Consider the following 10,556-nt stretch of genomic DNA (forward strand, 5'->3'; position numbering starts at 1 on the left):
TATGTCATCCACAGATAGATTAGAGAAAATCGGGAAAAAGCTTATCCATATGGTCATATTCTGTTTGATAATCTGCGAATGGAAGAGAAGATCTTCAATTGCATTTTTCCTATTCGCAGTGTTTGTAAATGTGTTTCCGGGTATTCTTTATATCATTTTTCGACATCCACTAGAAAATGGAAGCCGGTCCCAAGTTTTAGTTACGTAAAGGAGCTATCACATTCAGACGTTCATAAACTATTGCAACTTTGTTTAAGGACATCTCAATGATTGCATGTATAAAAACTATAGGAGAAAAGATTAAGAATTTTGGGAAAGATTATGGTTAAATTATCCACACGTGTAGAAAGATCCGCTTACGCAATATGCCTTTGACTAGAAACAGCACTTCGTTTCATAGTTGTCTATTTTATGGCGACTATACTAGAGTCGATGAACTAATGAAGAAGAAAAGTTTGTTACGTGTTTTTTTTTTTTTTTTTTTTTTTTTTTGGAAATGAATGATTTGAAAAATATTTTCTCATAAAATAATTGTTTGTTCCGCTTGAATATTAGTTAATGCAAACTATATTCATTATCGACAATAATAATTCATTTTTGTAAGTGGCATAAACGATCATTCTTCGTAAAACATTTTTCAAATCATTTGTTTTTGGCGAAACAAATTCGCCGGAGAAACAAAACACCTAACATGAGTGCTGCTTTAAAAAATACGATTTTTCAAGCACCCACAAAACATAGATCGATGGTTTGAAATTGAGGTAGATTACGCGAAATTGAGCTTCTCTATAAGCTTGTAAAATATAATTTTCTTTGAGATATTTCTTGGCACTTTTACATGGGCGACGTTTTCCTCCATCTCTTATTAGAGGAAACCCTCTCTCCATCTGATTGGTGAGTTACAAGCACGAACGTCATCCATACTTAAATTTAATTGTGTTCCTAATTAGGCGACGTCAATGACTCGCAACGTACCAATCAGAGGCACAATTGGAGGAAGTTTCCTCCAATAAGGGATCAAGAAAGGCATGACCCTTTTATTTGTAAAGCGGTTAGGTCGTGTCCGAGACAGCTTTCGTGCATTTAAATCGATCCATCTCTCCAAGCGATTTTAAGAGAGCATCCCACCACATGAGCAATTTTCTCATTCTCTCTCTGTGTGTGAGAATGAGGAAAATTGAATTGTTCACATCCATAAAACATAGGACCTTATCCGATGAGGAGTCTCTCTCGATATTCCTGATGTCGAATTTTCCATCTTAGTACGTGAGTGAAGATGAGAATGTTGTCAGGCAAACACGTGATGACACTCCTTTTGTTCCCTCACCAAAAAGGACTCGACTCTGCTTCCCTCTCCCCCACAAAATAGCGTACCCTACCCGCCCAGCAAAATTGACTACTCGACCACGCCACCTATTTCATGGGGTCAATATTATGTTCCTTTCATCTCAATTGTTTGGCCTCAACCATCCAAGCACTAGATTTATTGCAGAATTTAATTACACCCGAAAAATAATTCATATTCGAGATAACCATCAAGAAAATCACAAAAGTAGTATTGTAAAGGCTTGTCGTGTCTTGATGACCCCCCGACATGAGAGTTCTAAAGGAGTAAAATGTTCACAACAACTGCGAAATGTCATTACATTCCATTATCCTAAAGTTTCTCAATTAGGATTCATTTTCTTCCTCAAACTAGAACAAGTTAGTTCCTTGGACCCGGAGAAGAGCAAGGGAAGAAAGAGTCCATGACAAATACACATCTCCCGTGTGCATACATAGAGGATATGCTTCTTCTAGGGTAGATTGATTTATCAATTTACCTCCTTGTACTATGAAACACCACTTAGGACTAACTTAGGAATTAGAAAAATGCAGGTTTGCAAAATTTGTTTGCCTAAAACCCTATGAGGTTGGTCAATAGCAAGTGTGTTTGCCTTCCAATCACCTTACTAGTGCAATATTTTAAAGCCACCCCACGAGCATGGACGAGTGTGGACGAATAGGGCTCCGATGATGTTACTGACCATGATCATAATGCAAGGATTACCACAACTTTTAGGGATAAGCAGAGTAGTACTCAAAGAGTTCGACACAGCCCTTGTTAGAGTGAACTTAGGGGGAAAAAAAAAATCTCTCCGATAATTTTACAGGTCAGGCATCCAACTAGTCACCTCCCGCAGAGCAAAGCACCCAAACAGACGCTAAAAGCTGCACCACGCTGTTTTTGGCCGCAGGTCGTTTCACGTTACAAATCTTTCTTTATCGAGTCAAAATTAGACCGCTGACGTAGAAAAGCTGCTTCACTCTTCCCCAACCCATAAAACTATTACTTCCCTCCCTTTCGAACCCCCCAAAATGAACGTCAATCTTTTCAAAAAAACGTTTTTTTCAGAAGAGCATGAGAAGAATCCGTGGGCAGCATATAAGGAGAACTACATAAGTTAATAAAAAAAAAGAACAAGAAAAAAGTAGGGCATCGAAAAGGTATAAAAAGAGTAAACTTTTGAGAGCTTTTCAGGAGGGGAAATGATTCCAGAGAGCTAGATGACACATTGGCTAGAGCGAAAGAGTTCACACAACATGCATTGGAATCGTTCGAAAAGGGAATTCTCTTGCATCCATGGTCTTTTGGCATTTCTCCCATTAAGACAGCAAATGGAACAAAAAGGTGCAACCAGGAAAGCAAGGAATGTAAACCCATGTGGCTCGGATACCCCCCCCATTTTAATACAAAAACATAGGTCTTGTACTTTACGGATTATGCTTGATGAGCACACTGGCATTGAATTGTTGTTTATTTGGGGAAGAAGAACGATTATGCCCAGAACATATGGAAGCCAAACATATACGGACAAGGACTCTGATTGATGTTCAGCTAAGAGCAAAACGACAAGTTTTTATTTGTGAATGCATCGTAAGGATGCGTGATGAGTTTGTGCTTTTTAGGCCAAAACGCCAACTCAATCATTACTAGGACCTCTCTTCTCTCCTCCACGAGTGGCGGACTTTCAAAATAAGATAAACAGCTCGTATAGTTGCTAAGTCACATGAACATTAGGGTTTCATTTTTTGGCGCTAGCACTTAATGATCTGTCGAACACAGCTTGTAGACGTGTAGATGGGATTGATGAGAGATGGTGACAGCACTGATGAGTGGTTTTTCTTTGGCCAAGCACTGACTTTTCTGCATTTTAATACGTCTGTTCACGCTCACGTGTCATTAGTTATGATTTTTTTTTTTTGGGGTCTAAGTCATGCTTTGATTTAATTGGTCGAAGTCATTAGTTATGATTGATGGTTGCAAAGTTGAGTTGAGTGATCCTGCAAATAGGAGAGTATGAGATATCAGGAGTTAAAGAGACAAAGCTTAGCACATATGACAACTATGCTCATCCAGTTAGTAGCGGAAAAATTGTCCAAAAATTCTTAAAATTGTTGTTCCTCATGTTGGAGTTTGGTTTTGATATACTCGGGTATCATCGCACAGGCTCGTTCATACTAGATACACGTCAATTGATGTCCTCGTGCTCACCTAGAATAATGGCTTCTATTGCATAATTTCGTCATTAACTAAACCTTATTTTGCCTTTTACTTTGAACGTCCCTGTTTACACTCGGCATGCATGTCATGGATTGTCAAATTTTAGTTCATTTTGGTAATTGAATTGAGGTGAGTCGAGGTCAACTATATTGAGTGCTAAATTAATGTCACTACCTCGCTAGACTAGAGGTGTCAAATGGGTGGATTTGGGTCGGGTTGAATATGGTCCGAACCATATTGACCCATATAACCCTTTTTGACCCATATTCATGCAATAAAAATTCAATGACCTATACCTAATCCGACCCACACCCAACTAATACTCAACCCAACCCATATTGTCACCTCCTGCCCTTCTCTGCCACCACCCCCGCCTGTCCGCTGCCGTACGCCCGCCCACTGTCGCCGCCGCCTCCGCCTCCGCCTTAGCTTGTCCCCCCCCCCCCCCAACCACCCCAATTGTGCATGTGACAGTCACCACAAATGAGCGCCTAAGACTGCGTCGGATCCTCGCCCACAAGCAATGCTGCAAGTCGAGCCATCCGTCCATTGTTCTGCATCGACGATCCATCCGGATGGTAGTGGTCAACGACCAATTGCTCATGCTCAGCTGCTGAAGGGGGTGTTCCTCCATCTATTGTGCAACTCTTTTCTATTCTGTTGCCCACTGGACTGCACGAGCTCAACGTCATTGCTCTTCCCCGTTGAAGCAACATACTGAGATTCGTCTCCTACAAAAACCTTAAGCCACCCAATTTCGATGCCAGGACAGTTGCAGCAGCTGCCTTAGTTGCTGGATCCGGATCATATCGCTGTAGAGAAAATCAACATTCATTATGACGCCTTGACTATGCAAACGATACGAGACCATGACCAAGAAAAGATGCACAAACTTCAGGGGGGAAAGAGAAGTGCTGAGTAATTGGTTTAAGTACTTTAATATCTCGATGTCGTTACAAAATGAACTTAATTCCCTCACACAAGACTCTACTGCACTACCTACTCCTAATTAAAGACTGATGAACAAGAACATAAGTGAGAGTATTTATAAAGAGTGTACGCCACATGAGCACAGCAAATTGAATATCCACACAGGTCACGGAAAGGCGTTTTTGTGAAGTGTTAGTCGATTCTTTTTATATTCAGTCTACCTTGCTTTACTAAGGTCTTTTTTTAGCCCCGTGGGCGGTGGCGGTGGCGGTGGCGGTGGCGGTGGCTGTGGCCGTGGCTAAACTTTGAGTATTGATTCTCCCTCGCTAGCCACCCCATGGATGCGATTTCGGTTGCATTACAAAAGAATTTCATCCCTACTTGACTAAAATGCACTGACTTATTCTCTGGATCTACTCACTTCGTGAGACATAATGAACAGCTACAAAATGCAACTTAGGCCAACCTAAGACCGGTGGAAAGGCCCATGGGCTTGATAGTAATAAAGAGGCCCATGGGCTTAGCTTGCTGCTAGGTGGATGAGGACATGGGAGTCGTAGCATTTCAATGATGTCCTTACTTATCTTAATTTAAGATCTGAAGCCAAGTATTGGACGTCGATAGAGCTTGTGAAATAATTTATCAGAAGACTAGTCTCAAAGGGCCACCACCTAATTACTCCTTTTAGGAGCTTGTCTACGTAGAATAGGTTTGGACTTTTCAAAGGACACGTACAATGAATCGCCAACCAAAAGTCTTAGGATTAAGTTCCACGCGAGAGCGGCGACACGCCAAGCGAATACGCCTATTGAGTCTATTTGGCATAAATTGCTACATGTTGAGAGTCCTGCATATCTAGTCTGATTCTAGGTTTCGATGTCGACCACCACTTAGGAGAAAGCCAATACTCAAAGTATAAAGACTGTAACCTCCCAAACCCAACATTAGATGAAAGAGATTCTAAAATTGATGCGTATCATAAATAGTCGCCATCCGGATGATTCACTTGAAGACTTGGTTCGCGTGAAATGGGTCCGACTGTTAAACATATCAAATGTATGTAAAGCTTAAAAAATGTGAAATATATGAATCTCAAGTTAACCAAAGATTTTAACCATAAATATATGCACGTTATTATTAACCGGGAGGACCACGTTACTAAGTTATTCAACGTGAGCATGCTCCTTTTTCAGTCCGCTGTCAATGGAGAGAGAAAAGAAAGCTTGTTTCCCTTTTTTATTTTCCAGCCGGATATGTTAGAAGCCAAGTGTCGCATTTTAAGTGGAGCACGCACACCATGTAGGCTGATGACGTGGTGGTTGCTAACTACTGAATATTTTTTCGAGATCGAGAGAGAGAGAGAGAGAGAGAGAGAGAGAGAGAGAGAGAGAGAGGGTGCATTGTATGGTCACTCATACTCGTGTAGAGAAATTATTACATGGGTGTAGCATATGTACTAAACTGAATAGGAGTCATTGAAAATGGGGAATCTTAGGCACGTCCTGTCCTTGCACTAAATGGTCACGTGCCTAATCCTAAGCTTTCTTTCGCTTGACTTTGTGCAAAAGTTTGGAATTTGCTCGTGATCCGTAAATGGTCAAAAGACGCAAATGGCAGGTCGATTTCTACAGGCAAATGGTACGACTTCTATCTTCTCCATGTAGCGAGCATCTTCTTGTCACTAAAAGAAAACAAACGTAAGACTGGAAAACTTAGTGGAAGCTAAAAAAAAAGACGTGATCCCCTAGATTCTCATCCTCAATTCCTTGTTGCATGATCTTACCAGTCCCCAAGAAAATGGACATATCCAAGTGGGCTGCAAGAATGTTTTTTTATTTATTTCCAAGGCTGATCAGCTTTCATCTATCCTACGCAGCATTCAGGCTGACAAAGTATTTTTCATGTTAATTCATCCTTGGGTAGTTTTGGAAAGTCTGAAAAGTAAGACTAAACTCATTTTTCCCACCTAATATATTAAATGATGACCAAACTAGCCCCAGTGTTTCGAACCTTGGGTCGGGCTGAAGAACCGTCTTGAGGCCCAATCAACCCGGCCCTGTAGGTGGGCTTGGAAATGAGGGGTTGTTGTCAGCCCAACTCGTTTCCATGTACCTCCCCATGCGGGTATTCTATAAGAACGCGAAACGAACCCATTAGCCACCTTGGGAAACTTCTTTTGGGCAAAAAAAAAAAAAAAAAAAAGAGGACCAAATCCTAGTAGAAAAGGAGATGATTTGAGTTGCCAAATCCGGTGCGCGCTTAGCCGAGAGATTCGGGGAGTGGTTTTTGTGCGCAACACGGGCTCAGCAATTTTAATACTAAGTCGGTAGATCTCCGTTGCATGAAATACCTAACTAGTCTAGGGCAACGCGCGGGTCAGAACTTCCGAACAAGTAGCCCAAAAGATAGAAATGGCCGACGCTACTTTTGCGAGGTGCAAAATCAAACCTCCACCGGGCGCCCAATCCACGCACCGCATCTCCATTCCGTAATCACTAATTTCAGCTCCGATATCGTCCAAAGTGCCGAAAAATTAGTCGCAAAAGACGGGAGAATGGAGCTGCGCCGCTAGCTCGACACAGAATCCTAGTACTTGGTCGGATCGCAGAGTGGCCGCCATGGGGGATGCTGGGTCATCGAACCAAAGACGCGAGTTACGCGCACGATGGATGCACCGTCGTGTCGGGCGGGACAAGAGGGGGTCAAAGTCAACAATATCAGGCGCGGAGATTCTGGCCCTGACTCTTCACGTGAATCCGCCGTGCTCTTCCCCACGTCATGTCGGCCCACCTCAATTGAAGATAGACATGCCCGACGAGGTTGAAAATTTACCCTTGATCCACTCTCTCCCTCCCTCCCTCTCTCTCTCTCTCTCTCTCTCTCTCCGTTCTCTGTTTTCCTCAATTCTAAAACATTATGCTGCTTATAAAAGAAAAAAACAGTCGGGCTCTGTTTTTTTTTTTTTTAGGGTCGGAAGGCTCCGTTTATTTATCAGAAAATGAACAACGTGAAGAACGTTTTCCTAAAAATATTAGCTTGTGTCGCTTGAAATAATCAATTGGCAAAAAATATTTTTATTACCGACAATAATTTATCTCTAGAGATTCATGGATGATGAAAATATTTTCGGTTTATTTGTATTTATAAGAGATAAACGCGATCATTTTTTAGAAAATTTTTGAAAAGATAAAACTCGACAAATAAGCACTCCATGTTAGCATTTAGCGTGAGTTTCAGATTGTAAAATGATAGAGGCCATAGACAGATTTATCGCATAAGCGAGTGATCTTTGTACTCACGATTCTCGTCGGATTGATATTAGCACTAAACCATGACGGCTAAGGAACAAGTCAAATGGTTAACTTACTTCTTAGATGAATCAATTTGCGCATTATCCAGTCATTTATTATTGCGATAAATGCAATGTAACCGTAAGTCTTAAAACTTGTCACGAAAGTGTAATTGAGTCATAAAATTTATCACAAAAGGTGCAATCAAGTTTTAAAACTTATCACGAAAGTGCAATTGAGTCCTAAAACTTTCTAACTTATGACAAGTTTTAGGAATTTGTTACACCTTTTGTAATAAAATTTAGGACTTATTGCTACTATGCACTTATCCCTTTATTATTCCACCTTTCCATCTAAATGTCTATGATCACCTCAACTCGGTTCAGACATCTTTTATCTCCTGAAGTTTAACCATCTATTTCTGTCCACGACCCGGCAACGTTTGTACCCAAAGCCACAAAATCCTTGGAGCTCATGAGACTTTGCATCAGATCTCGTCCTCGACAGAAGAATCGATCACCATGAAAGCATTACGCTCCCAACCCAGCAATGTATCTGATGGCGGGGCGTCGCTGGCGACCATTATCGATCCTCGGGGTCCATCGTCACATGCATCCGAAAATGGAAGCTCATGAGCTACGTTGGCCTGGAAACTTCTCCAATTTTTTCCCCCTCGTTTATTGAAGTGGTCCCTGCAGATCCAGACCATGAGGAGGTAGATCTTGATCGTTCGAAGACCAGCTTGGAAACGAATCTGGGAGAGAATCAGCGAGAAACAGACATGATGTGGATGTTATGACGATATGCACTAAGCCGCGCGGAAACCCGGCTTTTGAATGAACTCGGGAATACATGGTGCATTCGAACCAACTCGATCGATGATCTGAGTGGTAAAATGATTAAGATCTCGAGCCATGCCGACGACAGAATAGTTCTATACGAATCTCTTGATTTCGCCTTCGATCAGATTAAATAGGTTGAATTTAGTCCGGTCGCGAGAAAAAACATGGTTTACTTGAAACCCATGTCGTGCAAATCCCTAAAACTGACACGAAAGTGTATTATCATTTTGCTCACACACATAATGCAATCTCATGCTGCGCGGAAGCAGCTAGGCAAAAACGCGAGTTAAATAAACGATTGATTAAATGAGATTTTTGTCCCGTTCTTTGGTGCCATGTACGAGGATCTCACATTAGGCTCGTAAAAGCAAAGTGAAAGATTCTTATCAGCTACCATCAACCTGGTTTGGCCACTTTTGCGGTAATTATGCCAATTTAGTCTTAAACATTTCAATTATGTCAATTTAGTCATAAATCTTTTGATATTTTGTCAATTTAGTCATATACCTATTATTTGAAAAATAGGCCAAAAGGGCTTATAATGACAAATTCTTAAAAGGTGTAGGATTAAATTAACAGATCGTCACGTTTAGAATTAAATTGGCAAATCGTCAAAAGGTTTAAAACTAAATTGACAATCGTCAAAAGATTTAAGACTTTTTGCATAATTTTTTCGGACACTTTCGGAATCGAAATGTGAAACATATCAAGAAGTATTTCAAATTGTTGGAAATTTTTCAAGTGATAGATCGGATGAAGCAAAAAAAAACTCTTGGGCATGCATGGATGATCTGGAATGTTGGGAATCCTGGACCTGGGGAAAGCTTTTCCAATTTGGAAAAATTGGGAAATTTCCATAACAATATGTTAGAAAGTGGAGCAACTTTAAAATCCGGCCAAGGGCCAGACGTCTCCTTGTGAAGCCAAGCCGTACCCCCTTTCGAAACGAGGGTCGGTTTGCATACTTAAAGCAAAAAGGAATGAATCGCCATTTGAATGACAACTGATCAATCGTTTCCCAGCAATCCCGAATCTCTAAAAGCCAATATCGGAATCAAAAGGATGTACAAATAAAAGAGAACTTGAATTCCACTCAAACGTCAGCTGAATCCACTTCCAGGTAGACCCAAGAGTTGCCCACTTGCTCTGCAACTTATCCATGAAAAAAAAAAAGTTTATTAATCCCTTGGCCCTATCGAGTTTTCGAGTCTCGCCTCCACTTGTCGGCTACTGGAGATCCGATCTCCGCTCGAAAGCGAGACGGTTGTTGTTTATTTGTTTTGCATGATATCGCGAATCAATTGGTTCGATTTACTTTTTCATTGGAATTGCGCATGTTTCTCTGATTTTCGACAATTATGGAAAAATTTTAATTGCGAATCTATGTGTCACTAATTATATACTGTGAATATTTCGTACGTTCAAGAATGAGTGAAAAAAAAAAAAAAAACGATGTGCGAGTTTTTGGATGAAGGAATTCAAGAGGGGTGTTTGCGCTTACATTGAGGAATTCAAAGGCTTTTCAAGTGATTTTGACTAACATGACCGGGGGTTGTACAGTTGGTAAGCTTTGTCATGTTGCTAATGGACCCAACTATTGGAAATGGTAACTAGCATTCCTTCGGTTAATTGAAGTTTTCAGACACATGATTTTTGAGAAATCTACCAAAAAAATGTTAAATCTATTATAATTATGCCGCCTTGGTCTTAAAATTTTTTTTTTTTGCAAATTAAATCTTAAACCATTTACATTTGTGCCAATTCAGTTCATCCGATCAATTTTAGCCGTCGGCGTGATGTAAATATCGATTGTGCCGGCCCTCATCTCTAGTCGGTCGCCGGATCGGCGGCCAGTTGTAGAAGGAAGGAGAAGGAGAAATAATAAAAAGAAAAATAAATAAATAATTTTACAATTATTAAAATTCAATTAAAAATTGTCATGTCGGCTAC

This window comes from Rhodamnia argentea, chromosome 1, assembly GCF_020921035.1.
Source record: "Rhodamnia argentea isolate NSW1041297 chromosome 1, ASM2092103v1, whole genome shotgun sequence".
Lineage (NCBI taxonomy): Eukaryota > Viridiplantae > Streptophyta > Magnoliopsida > Myrtales > Myrtaceae > Rhodamnia > Rhodamnia argentea.